The sequence below is a fragment of the Panthera tigris genome, chromosome C1 (assembly GCF_018350195.1).
Source record: "Panthera tigris isolate Pti1 chromosome C1, P.tigris_Pti1_mat1.1, whole genome shotgun sequence".
In the NCBI taxonomy this organism is placed as follows: domain Eukaryota; kingdom Metazoa; phylum Chordata; class Mammalia; order Carnivora; family Felidae; genus Panthera; species Panthera tigris.
In genome coordinates, this window is record NC_056667.1 from 88,146,286 (window position 1) to 88,160,774 (window position 14,489).

A 14,489-nucleotide genomic window follows, 5' to 3' on the forward strand; every position below is an offset into this window, starting at 1 on the left:
TTTTCCATCTTGTGATTTCTCCTACAATTATTTTTCCTAGGTGAATATTGAGAAGACGAGTTTTCAACCTGCACATACAGGTCTATTCTCAGGGCCAATTTCTATACTGTACCAATTCTAAAATATTTGTTGCTTTCAGATTAATTTATCCATATAATACTGCATTTTAATGCTGTCTCTATACAAAACTAGACTATCCTATAATAAATTTCCTAACCATTTTTAATCTCAGTTTCTTCATTTATGAAATTAGGTTTAGTAATACCTATCTTTCTATGTTATTGTGTGGGTTATATATAGGCTACATAAACTACTGAAATCTTTAGTATTTATTTATTAAGTATCTATATTGTTATTGTTGTTCCTTGTGGGACATTTTTTCTGTTGTACTCCAATGGAAAACAGTGTGATGCATAGCGACATTTCCAAGAATTCCCTCTTAACGCACTTGTGTTTCAGCTCAAGGCTCAGCTAGACCCTGTGCTGGTGTCCCACCCACTAAAATAGATTTAATTAAACAAACACAAACTATCAACAGAAAAGAACAAGTGTTGGCAAAGATGTGGAGTAATTGGAACCCTTATGCTTTGCTGTTGACAATGTAAAATGGTGCAGTCACTGTTTAAAACACTTTGCTCCTCAAAAAGTGAAACAGCAGTTCCAAATCTAGGTATATACTGAAGAAGACTGAAAAACTTGTGTTTACATAAAAACTTGTACATGAATGCTCATAGCAACATTATTCATCATAGACAAAAGTGGAAACAATCCCAGTGTTCATCAGCAGATGAACGGTTAAACAAAAATTAGTATATCAATATAATAGAATGTTACTCAGCCATATAAAGGAATGATGTGCTAATACATGCTACAATACGGATGATCCTTGAAAACATTATTTTAAATGAAAGAATTCAGACTCAAAAGGCCATATATTATATGATTCTATTAATGTTAAATGTACATATTATGTAAATCCATAGGACCAGAAAATAGATTAGTGGTTGCCAGGGGCTGGGGGTGTGGAGAAGAAATTGAGAGTGTTACCAAGTCAGGGGTTTCTTTGGGAGTGATAAAATATTCTGGAACTAAATGCACATCTCTAGGAATATACTAAAACCACTAAATTGTACATGTCAAAGCCTGACTTTTATATGTAATTAAATAGTTGTAGCTTTTTGTTTTTTAAAAAGAAAGAGTTAAGGCTGAAAAACAGGAGATTGTTCAATAATAAAATCTTTATGGCCACACTAAGGAGTGGGAATTTATTCTGTTGGTATTAAGTTCTCCATAAAGCATTTTAAGCAGGAAGGTAACAAAGTTTCATATTTAGCTAGAGTGCATTATCATTACTTAGGAGATCTAGAACAAGATGTACAGGTAATTGGGATAGAGAACAACATAGGAAATAGCAGGGACCCACATAAAATATAGACGAATTAGGAATTAGAAGGTCGATTTGAGTAAAAAATGGATAAACCAATGGTTTATAAATCAACTGTGTTGAGTAGGTGATATGTCACTAATTCACAATAAATGATTATAAATAATTCAGTGTTTTTTGAATTATGTAGAGTAATTCACATTTGATAAAATTAGCAGATGACAAAATGTCAAATTTTAAAAATATGTTTTAACAGGCGGTTCTCAATTGAAACACAATAAATGATCAATATGTATTTATCATAGATAATTATAAAAATATATTTTCTTCAATGTTAGCAAACAAACAGGTATCACATTTCAAAGAATTACAGAGGAGCCGCCATTTACTTTAAATTAGTTCTCATAAATATTTAAATGATACCTGATTCTGAATTCTGTGAAGCCAGGGACCATGTATGTTTGACTTGGAATGCACTTCCAGTACCCAGTCATGAGCCTGGTGCATCAAAGGTGTTTTATTTATGTGTGTTGAATTAAAAATAATATATATATATAACATATTAAATATGTATATACAAATGTTAAGCTGAAGTTCTAATAACTAACATTTATCTAGCACTGTCTATGGCTTGGGTGTTGTAAGAAGGACACTGAAAACATGATCTCATTTATTTCCTTCAAATATACCATGACATTTACTGGGAATATAATTAATATTCATTTTACAATGAGGTAATAGAAGCCTCAAGAAATGAGGTAAAATGGGCAGTGTCACACTGCTAGTGAGTAGGGAATCCTGGAAAAGACTTTGGGGCCAGGACTGAGATTTGGGTAGGACAAGTGAGGCAGAGTTGTTCAAATTCAGGGCAAGTTTCTGTCTTCATTTAAAAGTTTGATATTTTAAGGGTGCCTGGGTAGCTCAGTCGGTTAAGCGTCCGACTTCGGCTCAGGTCATGATCTCACAGTCAATGTGTTTGAATCCCACATAGGGCCCTGTGCTGACAGCTCAAAGCCTGGAGCCTGCTTCAGATTCTGTGTCTCCCTCTCTCTCTCTGTTCCTCTCCCATTCACGCTCTGTCTCTCTCTGTCTCTCAAAGATGAATAAGTGTTAAAAAAAATTTTTTTTTAAGTTTGGTATTTTGTTCACTGTAGGCTTTGGGGCCTTAATTTCTATTTTTAAAATGTTACAGTATATGGCATTATTTTGATTACATGACTTTTGACACCTTCTTAAATTTTGTGCCTGAGGTAAGTGCTTTATTCCCCTAATCCTTGTCACAGCCCTGCCCTGGTCTGGAATATTTAAGTGTTCTCAGTGAGTAACCATTAAAATATTAGGTAGACATGGGCACTGAGGTAGCTCAATTGGATGAGCATCTAACTTCGCCTCAGGTCATGATCTCACAGTTCATGAGTTCAAGCCCCACATCAGGCTTGCTGTTGTCAGAGTAGAGTCCATTGGGATCCTCTTTCCCTCTCTCTCTGCCCTTCCCCTGCTTGAGAGCGTGCTTTCTCTCTCAAAAATAAATGTTAAAAAAAATTAGTTAGACAGATCTCATGGATCATTTAGACAGCCAGGAGAGTTTAACTGATTGGAAAATTGAGATTTTTAAGGAGGTCTTGTATTGGAAGAGAGTCAGGAGCCGAATAGTTCACATAAAGTCATCACATCTTGCCCCCATTCTCACCCCCAAAACTGCACCCAATGAAAGTACACTTTAGTTTGCAAGATATTTTCTCTTAGAATGTGTGTGTTTGCTATATGATGATCATTATTTTTAAGGAAAACATTTATAAATGCAAGAAATTGCCACCATTATATCCAAAACTTATTTTCTACTTTGCTACTTTTAATGTAAAATTCAGTTTTCTGTAACCCTTTTATATTGATTTTGTTTAGCCTTAGGCTTATAGGAGACTTATTTCTACCAACAGAGACCTTCCCAAATAGCTTGAGAGTATGTGTATATATATATATATATATATATATATATATATATATATATATATATATATAATTTTGTCATAGCACAAATATATATTTTCTTGTAATAGCAAACTCCTAAAATGTTCAGAATGTTACAGACCAACTTGATCTCTAGTTTAGCTGGCATGTATCTTTCCTTCTTAGACTTCTGGTGGTTGACTATATGCCCTTTGAACAAAAAAAACTTTCCTTTAATGATAGAGATAAGAGCAGAAAAATTGTGTAAATGTAAGCAAATTGTATGAAAATGTATTTGCAGTAATCTAATTACTACTTTGGATGAATGTATCAATTGGTAAATTATTATGATCACAACTTCCATTTATCTTTAACAAAATGGTAATATTACCAAGCTCAATTTCAGCTGGTATATTTATTTAATCCATTATTCTGACTTCTAGAAAGTAAATTATTTGAGAATCATTGCATATTTTGGGCTGTATCCATACAAATAAATCAGTCTGATAAAATCTTTTGAAACTAAGGTTTTAACTCAACAGACCAATACAAATGTGTGTGTGTGTGAGAGAGAGACAGAGAGACAGAGAGACAGAGAGATAGAATGGACTACTCTGATACCTTCATCCCTTTTATTTCTGTTCACTTTCACCGCTGGTAGGGAGGAGGTCTTCATAACAATAACTTATTATGTTCTTCTGTAGGGGTTTTATGTATCATGAATGTTCTTCTCTAATTATAAGAATCTATCACAATCTTCCAAAGATGGAGCCAGGAACAATTTTTATCAAACTAGGAAGTAAGGGGCTATGGGTCCTGTTAATCAGAGGGAGGTCAAATGCTGTGTGAGAGGCATAGGCTTAGAAAAGGAAAGAAGGAGGGAAACAGATGATCCAGTCATCATACTCCATTCTCTTGGCTTCAGTAACTGACTCCAGGCTAGGCACATAATTGACATTAACCCATTATAAGCTTCACAAAATGTTAATATGGGGATCATAGGATGGAGGGTCCTTTCCGTCCCTTTAGGATCATAGGAGTATATACAGTTAACATATATTCCAAATTTCCAAGGAATTCTCCACCTGGTTTACACTTTTCTTAGCATAATTATAATAGTATCTTTTTCATCTCAAAGGCATTTTGGTTTGGATAATAATTAGTATAGTTATTCTTGCTCAAAGGGTTAAGTAAACTTGGAGCTGATGGTGTCCATCTCTCCTGATCAAATGAACACAACTACGGGAAGAATAAAATCAGTCTCTGAAAGATGACCAGGCAGAGAGATATGGAAACCAGAATTGCAAGGTTATCTACAACCTCTGAATTGACTTATGTTTCAGGCTCTAACAACCTCTGGTTTGAGCCAATTACTTGAGCAAATAAATTCCCTTTAGTCCTTAAACTGGCCACTTACAACCAGAAAGATAATACATTATTTATTCCCCACCCCCATTTTTGATTTGGATCAAGTCACCTTTAGCTAGTTTTCCATATTGTGCAACTCCTGTGTCAAATTTCATATTACACTGTATTGCCACTATGTTTACTTATCTTACTTGCCTGATAGACTATGAACTCCTTTAAATAGACTATGTCGTATTTGTCTTTTTATTTTCACCTCCTAATAAAGAATATTTAAAACTATGTAAGTGATCAGTAAATATTGTTGAAGAAGTACAAAAATCAATGAGTGAATGAGTGGATGAATGAATTGTTGATGTGTTCAATAGGGGACCAACAAAATAGAATGTCCAATTGTTTCCATGATCGATTGGTCCGATGATGGAAACTTAGCACCTGCATAAGATCCATATGTGTCTAGATCCTGAAAGCTCAAAGACTACATTTGAGCAATGGTAATTTCTCTCCTCTGCCTCTTGACCAAATCCACTAGTGTAGTACTTCCACCATCTTATGAGGAAATTTTCTATGGGTTCTCTCCATTTATCTATACCTTTTGCAAGGAAAGGCACTGAAACTTTTGTTCTAGACTATCCTTTCAAGGATGTTGCAGACTAGACATCCTTAGAAAATAGGATCTGTCTTTTTCTGGAGCAGAGGGCAGGTTTGTTTAATAACCAGTATAAGAATGATTATTCTTATCTTTTGAAACTCCCGGGGCGCCTGGGTGCCTCAGTCGGTTGGGCGGCCGACTTCGGCTCAGGTCACGATCTTGTGGTCCGTGAGTTCGAGCCCCGCGTCGGGCTCTGGGCTGATGGCTCAGAGCCTGGAGCCTGCTTCCGATTCTGTGTCTCCCTCTCTCTCTGCCCCTCCCCCATTCATGCTCTGTCTCTCTCTGTCTCAAAAATAAATAAACGTTAAAAAAAATTTAAAAAAAAAGAATAATCTCTCCCTACAGTGCAAAGGTTAGACATATTTGCTTATATTCCCTTAATTTAAATAAACTAAAATTAAATATTAAAGAATGTGTGTATTAGTTTGGGCTGCCATAACAAAACACCACACATTGGGTGCCCTAAATAATAGATATTTATTTTGTAACAGTTCTGGAGGCTACTAGTCCATGATCAAGGTGCAAGTAAGTTTGGTTTCTGGTGATAGCTCTCCTCCTTGTTTGTAGATGGCCATCTTCTCACTGGGACTGCACATGGTTTTACTTCTGTATACACTGGGAGGGAAATCTAGTATCTCCCTCTACTTTTGAGGATACTTCGTTTAACTTTAGTTACTCCCCTGAAGGTTCTGTCTCCAAATAGAGTCACATTGGGGGTTAGTGCTTCAACATATGACTTTGGGGGAGGGGACACAATTCAGTCCATAACACTGAGGTTCCCTAAACTTGGAATTCCTTAGATGATGCAAACCTACTGTTTGTGCAGTGTCTACTTGGGGTCCTCTCTACTACTTGTGTGGGATACATGAGATAAAGGGGATCTGCATACATGTAAAGTTCGTGCCACTTTCTGCTTGCAAATGAGTAGTAATATCCTTTGTCCTCTTGATCAATGAATTCTGTGTCTTCTGCCAGCATCCATGAAACTAACTCAGGTCCATTATAGTTATTGACTCACTTCACTTCAAAGTCCCTCCCACTCATATCTAAAAGTCCCTGGGAAAGTCTCCTGAATGCTCAGAAACAAGCCCTCACATCCCCGCCTACTGCTAAGATTTTCAAGAGTTTCGGTTGCGTGGTGATGCTCACTACTGCTATCAGTAGTAAAACCCTGCTCTGCTACATGCATAGAGCCACCTCTGCTTCTGCGACCACCGAATATCTCACTATCTTTATAGCAACATCGACACCTGTGGCCCACTGAACTGATTCGTATTAGTGTCCCAGGCATTGATCACACATTAATTGCTGTTTTATACACCTGACAGAAAAGATTGTTATGGGAAAAGAGGTAAAATCCAATTTTTAACTTTTAAGCTCCTCTCTCTTTAGGATTCAAATGCCTGTCAACATAGGTATGAGTCAAATCAATGCAACAGGTTATATGAAGATCTTCTACATTTTAATTATTGTTGTTGGTAGAAGCTTATATTTCAGAATCTCTCTTTAGGATTTTTTCACTGTGGGAACTTTAATTCTTGCGAGAATTAGATACCTGCTGTCCTCACCAGTGCCTCAAATACATCTGCATTCTGGTATTGATCAAAGTTTTGACTCATGCCTGGACTTCCTGCTGACAAATACAACATATCTACATTTAGACGTAATTGTCAAAAAATGTGGCAATAGCAAGTGCTGTTGAGCACTGAAGAAATATTTCAATACATTTTTAACTGTAACTTAAAGGTTTTTCATTTTAATTAGAAGAGTGTTTTATTTTTTTTTCCATTCATTTAACGAATGAGGCATTTTAAAATTATTTTAGATAGAATTGAGATATTGACTAAATTTTGTGTTTTCCTATCACAGTTTGAGAGAGGATTTATTTACTCTTTGGATTTTTATTCTTTTCATAAACATATCAGTTGGTTATTTCACCATATGAATAATCACCTGGTGGCAAATTTTTAATCCCCAAATAAGTATTTACTGTGTGCCTACTAAGCATTAGGCATTATTCTAAACCTGTTTTGAGTTTCTCCTGATTCATTTTCATTACAAATTTAAATATTAATACTCTGAATACTATCTAAATTATATGCAATAAAGTTTAATTATTTGTGGTTGATGTCTTTATGCAGAACTGACAACCATATCATGCCATATGTTTTTGAAATATTCAAATGCAATTAGGCACCATGGTAGCTATGACACGTCACTTTGAAATATACAAGATTTTAGAAAACAATAAAGCTCCAATTTACACTATTTTAAATATTGTTTTCATTTTAATGACCCGAGTTAGGATTTTTTTGTCCATAAATGATTTTTATTTTTTTTTATTTATTTTTTATTTTTTTAAATTTACATCCAAATTAGTAGGCATATAGCACAACAATGATTTCAGGAGTAGATTCCTTAATGCCCCTTACCCTTTTAGCCCATCCACCCTCCCACAACCCCTCCAGTAACCTTCTGTTTGTTCTCCATATTTAAGAGTCTCTTATGTTTTGTCCCTCTCCCTGTTTTTGTATTATTTTTGTTTCGCTTCCCTTATGCTCATCTGTTTTTATCTTAAAGTCCTCATATGAGTTAAGTCATATGATTTTTGTCTTTCTCTGAATGACTAATTTCGCTTAGCATAATATCCCCCAGGTCCATCCACGTAGTTGCAAATAGTAAGATTTCATTCTGTTTGATTGCCAAGTAATACTCCACTGTGTGTATGTGTGTGTGTGTGTGTGTGTGTGTGTGTGTGTGTGTGTGTGTATATCTTCTTTATCCAATCATCCCTTGATGGACATTTGGGCTCTTTCCATACTTTGGCTATTGTTGATAGTGCTGCTATAAACATGGGGGTGCATGTGTCCCTTCGAAACAGCACACCTGTATCCCTTGGATGAATGCCTAGTAGTACAATTACTGGGTTGTAGGGTAGTTTTATTTTTAGTTTTTTGAGGAACCTCCATACTGTTTTCCAGAGTGACTGCACCAGCTTGCAGTCCCACCAGCAGTGCAAAGGAGATCCTCTTTCTCCGCATCCTCACCAATGTCTATTGTTGCTTGAGTTGTTAGTGTTAGCCATTCTGACAGGTGTAAGGTGGTATCTCATTGTAGTTTTGATTTGTATTTCCCTGATGATGAGTGATGTTGAGCATTTTTTCATGTGTCAGTTGGCCATCTGGATGTCTTCTTTGGAGAAGTGTCTATTCATGTCTTTTGCCCATTTCTTCACTGGATTCTTTGTTTTTTGGGTGTTGAGTTTGATCAGTTCTTTATAGATTTTGGATACTAACCTTTTATCTGATATATCATTTGCAAATATCTTCTCCCATTCTGTTGGTTGCCTTTTAGTTTTGTTGATTGTTTACTTCGCTGTGCAGAAGCTTTTTATTTTGATGAGGTCCCAGTAGTTCATTTTTGCTTTTGTTTCCCTTGCCTTCGGAGACGTGTTGAGTAAGAAGTTGCTGCGGCCAAGATCAAAGAGGTTTTTGCCTGCTTTCTCCTTGAGGAATTTGATGGTTTCCTATCTCATATTCAGGTCTTTCATCCAGTTTGAGTTTATTTTTGTGTATGATGTAAGAAAGTGGTCCAGGTTCATTCTTCTGCATGTCGCTGTCCAGTTTTCCCAACACCTCTTGCTGAAGAGACTGTCTTTATTCCATTGGATATTCGTTCCTGCTTTGCCAAAGATTAGTTGGCCATACATTTGTGGGTCCATTTCTGGGTTTTGTATTCTGTTCCATTGATCTGAGTGTCTGTTCTTGTGCCAGAACCATGCTGTCTTGATGATTACAGCTTTGTAGTATAGCTTGAAGTCTGGGATTGTGATGCCTCCTGCTTTGGTTTTCTTTTTCAAGATTGCTTTGGCTATTCGGGGTCTTTTCTGGTTCCATACAAATTTTAGGATTATTTGTTCTAGCTCTGTGAAGAATGCTGGTGTTATTTTGATAGGGATTACATTGAATATGTAGATTGCTTTGGGTAGTATCAACATTTTAACAATATTTGTTCTTCCTCTCCAGGAACATGGAATCTTTTTCCATTTTTGTGTCTTCTTCAATTTCTTTCATAAGCTTTCTATAGTTTTCAGTGTATAGATTTTTCACCCCTTTGGTTAGATTTATTCCTAGGTATTTTATGGTTTTTGGTGCAACTGTAAATGGGATCGACTCCTTGATTTTTCTTTCTGTTGCTTCATTGTTGGTGTATAGGAATGCAACTGATTTCTGTGCATTGATTTTATATCCTACAACTTTGCTGAATTCAGGAATCAGTTCTAGAAGTTTTTTGTGGAATCTTTTGGGTTTTCCATATAGAGTATCATGTCATCTGAGAAGGGTGAAAGTTTGACCTCCTCCTGGCCAATTTGGATGCCTTTTATGTCTTTGTGTTGCCTGATTGCACAGGCTAAGACTTCCAACACTATGTTGAATAACAGTGGGGAGAGTGGACATCCCTGTCTTCCTGACCTTAGGGGGAAAGCTGTCAGTTTTTCCCCATTGAGAATGATATTAACATTGGGTCGCTCATATATGGCTTTTATCATCTCGAGGTATGATCCTTCTATCCCTACTTTCTTGAGGGTTTTTATCAAGAAAGGATGCTGTATTTTGTCCAATGCTTTCTCTGCATCTATTGAGAGGATCCTAAGGTTCTTGTCCTATTGTTTATTGATGTGATGAATCACGTTAATTGTTTTGTGGATATTGAACCAGCCCTGCATCCCAGGTATAAATCCCACTTGGTCGTGGTGAATAAATTTTTTAATGTATTCTTGGATAATATCTTGTTGAGGATTTTTGCATCCACGTTCATCAGGGAAATTGGTCTATAGTTCTCCTTTTTAGTGGGGTCTCTGTCTGGTTTTGGAATCAGGGTAATGCTGGCTTCATAGAAAGAGTTTGGAAGTTTTCCTTTCGTTTCTATTTTTTGGAACAGTTTCAAGAGAATAGGTGTTAACTCTTCCTTAAATGTTTGGTAGAATTCCCTGGAAAGCCATCTGACCCTGGATTCTTGTTTTTTGGCAGATTTTTGTTTAGTAATTCAATTTCCTTACTGGTTATGGGTCTGTTCAAATTTTCTGTTTCTTCCTGTTTCAGTTTTGATAGTGTATATGTTTCCAGGAATTTGTCCATTTCTTCCAGATTGCCCATTTTATTGGTATATAACTGCTCGTAATATTCACTTATTATTGTTTTTATTCCTGCTGTGTTGGTTGTGATTTCTCCTCTTTCATTCTTGATTTTATTTATTTGGGTCCTTTCATTTCTCTTTTTGATCAAACTGGCTAGTTGTTTATCTATTTTGTTAATTTTTTCAAAGAACCAGCTTCTGGTTTCTGTTCATCTGTTCTATTTGTTTGTTTTTTGTTTGTTTGTTTCAATAGCATTAATTTCTGCTCTAATCTTTATTACTTCCTATCTTCTGCTGGTTTGGTGTTTTATTTGCTGCTCTTTTTCCAGCTCTTCAAGGCATAAGGGTATGTTGTGTATCTGAGATCTTTCTTCCTTCTTTAGGAAGGCCTGAATTGCTATATGCTTTCCTCTTATGACTGCCTTTCCTGCATCCCAGAGGTTTTGGGTTGTGGTGTTATCATTTTCATTGGCTTCTATGAACTTTTTAATTTCCTCTTTAACTTCTTGGTTAACCCATTCATTCCTTAGTAGGATGTTCTTTAGTCTCCTAGTATTTGTTACCTTTCCAAATTTTTTCTTGTGGTTGATTTTGAGTTTCATAGCATTGTGGCTTGAAAATATGCACGGTATGATCTCGATCTTTTTGTACTTACTTAGGGCTGATTTGTGTCCCAGTATGTGGTCTATTCTGGAGAATGATCCATGTGCACTGGAGAAGAATGAATATTCCGCTGCTTCAGGATGAAATGTTCTGAATATATCTGTTAAGTCCATCTGGTCCAGTGTGTCATTCAAAGCCATTGTTTCTTTGTTGATTTTTTGATTAGGTGATCTGTCCATTGCTGTGAATGGGGTGTTAATGTCTCCTACTATTATGGTATTACCATCAATGAGTTTCTTTATGTTTGTGATTAATTGATTTATGTATTTGGATGCTACCACATTTGGCACATAAATGTTTACAATTTTTAAGTCTTCTTGGTGGATAGACCCCTTGATTTTGATATAATGCCCTTCTGCATATCTTGATACAGTCTTTATTTTAAAGTCTAGATTGTCTGATATAACTATGGCTATTCTGGCTTTCTTTTGTTGACCATTATCATGATAGATTGTTCTCTATTCCCTTACTTTCAATCTGTAAGTGTCTTTAGGTCTAAAGTGGGTCTGTTGTAAACAGCATATAGATGGGTCTTGCTTTCTTATCCATTCTGTTACCCTATGTCTTTTAATTGAAGCATTTGTTCCATTGACATTTAGAGTGAGTACTGAAATATATGAGTTTATTGCCATTATGTTTCTTTCCATCTTTTCTCCCCTCAGAGAGCCCCCCTTAAAATTTCTTGCAGGGCTGGTTTAGTGGTCACAAAGTCCTTTAATTTTTGTTTGTCTGGGAAACTTTTTATCTCTCCTTCTATTTTGAATGACAGCCTTGCTGGATAAAGAAATCTTGGCTGCATATTTTTCTGATTCAGCACACTGAATATATCCTGCCACTCCTTTCTGGCCTGCCAAGTTTCTGTGGATAGGTCTGCTGCAAACCTGATCTTTCTTCTCTTGTAGGTTAGGGACTTTTGTTTCCCTTGCTGCTTTCATGATTCTCTCCTTGTCTCAGTATTTTGTGAATTTGACTATGATGTGCCTTGTTTTTTTTTTTTTTTAATGTTTATTTATTTTTGAGACAGAGAGAGACAGAGCATGAACAGGGAAGGGGCAGAGAGAGAGGGAGACACAGAATCGGAAGAAGGCTCCAGGCTCTGAGCTGTCAGCACAGAGCCCGACGCGGGGCTCGAACTCACAGACTGTGAGATCATGACCTGAGCCGAAGTCGGACGCTTAACCGACCGAGCCACCCAGGCGCCCCTGATGTGCCTTGTTGATGGTCGGTTTTTGTTGAATCTAATGGGGGTCCTCTGTGCTTCCTGGATTTTAATGTCTGTGTTTTTCCCCAGGTTAGGGAAGTTTTCTGCTATGATTTGCTCACATAACCCTTCTACCCCTATTTTTCTCTTTTCCTCTTCTGGAACCCCTGTGTTTCTGGTGTTCCTTTTTAATGAGTCACTGATTTCTCTAATTCTTAGATTGTACTCTTTTGCTTTAATCACCCTCTTTTTTTCTGCTTCATTATTCTCCATAAGTTTGTCCTCTATATCGCTGATTCTCTGTTCTGCCTCATCCATCCTTGTCGCTGCAGTATCCATTCGAGATTGCAGCATGGTTATAGCATTTTTTATTTCATCCTGACTGCCTTTTACTTCTTTTATCTCTGCAGAAAGAGATTCTAATCTATTTGCAACTCCAGCTAGTATTCTCATTATCGTGATTTTAAATTGTGGTTCAGACATCATGCTTGTATCTGTGTTGGTTAAGTCCCTGGCTGTCGTTTGGTCCTGCTCTTTCTTTTGTGGTTAATTCCTTTGTTTTATCATTTAGAATGGAGAAAAGGAATTAATGAGGGGGAAAAATTAAAATTAAAAAAAATTAAAATTAAACAAGTACTAAAATTAAAAAATTAAAGACACACACACACACACACACATACAAAAATCAAATAAATGATGCTAGATCCTAGTTGTGTTTTGGTCTGGGTGTTGAAGGTAGGTTGATAGATTAGAGAAAAAATGGGGAAAAAAGAAAAAAAAAGGAAATCATTTGAAAATTTGAAAATGAATACACTGAAGTAGACTAAAATGAAACGATGGAAGTAAAATAGAATTTGAAAAAAATGTATACAAAATTTAAAAATAAAGTAGAAATATTTAAAAATATTTTTAATACAAATGGAAAATAATGAATATTTTTCTTTCTGTATTCAAGAAAAAGAAAAGAAAAAGAGACAAAGAAAAAAAGAATGAAAGACAATTGAATGGTTGGACCAGCTAACAGACTGAAATATGACTGAAATTACTTTGTTTTCCCCTAGAAGTCAAACTATGAACTGCTTTATAGTCCATAGACTAAGCAGGTGAAGAGCGAGGTTGACCCAATTGATCAGGCCTTAGTGTAATGGCCCCATTCTCCACTAGATGGCACTGTTAGCCCTCTGGGGTGGATTGTTGTGGCACTTGTAGGTGCATACGTGCATGCGTGAGAGCAATGAAAATGGCGTCACCCACCTACCCAGTCTCTAGTATAGGAACTGTGTTCTCCCCAATCATCAATCATGCACCTGTCCTTCGTCTTCAGCTTCTGTCCACTCCCACTTCCACACTGTCCATGACCAAGCCCCAGGCAGCTCCTCCCTCCTGAGTTTTGTCTCAGATGCGGCTGCCTTCCCCGGCCCCCCACTTCTGAGGGACTGCAGCTTTGACATGCTCCACCCCTCTGCAGAGGGTCTCACTGAGCAATGGCCAGGTGCTGCCTGCACCCAGGACTGCTTGTGGGACCATGCTGCTACTGATGCCCAGAGACTGCAGCCAGGTACCAGCCCACCACAGAAAACATTCATGAGACAGTGTAGCAGCAGCTCCTCAGCGGTTACGGAAAATCACAACACAATTCTGGTAATAGGCTTCACCCCTAATGACCTTGCTCCAGCATCAGTGAATATGGCTGTTCTCTGGGGTCTGCTGGGACCAGTTGGCCTCACAGCCTCTACCAAATGTCCTTCCAGCAGGGGAACTGCCTCTCCCTGTGTGGCCTGAAGAACCACGGACTCCACTCTGCTCCTGGAGATTCTCCCTTCCCACCAGAGCACTGCCATGTATTGTGCTGCAGAGTTTTAGACTCTGTACTCCCCCTGTTTACAGTCTTAATGGAATTTAAACCCTCTGCTTTCTCCTTTCTCTTTTCTCCCTTTTTAGTTTAGTCCCTAAAGCTTTTTCCAATTTTCCACTTTCTCCCCCAGCTGCTTTTGGGGAGGAATGCTTTTCCTGTATTCTCCCTCTCGATCTGCATCCTTTCTCCACCCACAAAAGTGGCTCCCTGACCTCTGCAGCTTCTCTCTCCCCAAGTTCACCTCTCCATGCCGAGTACCTGCTGAATTCTGTGGTTCAGGGTGTGC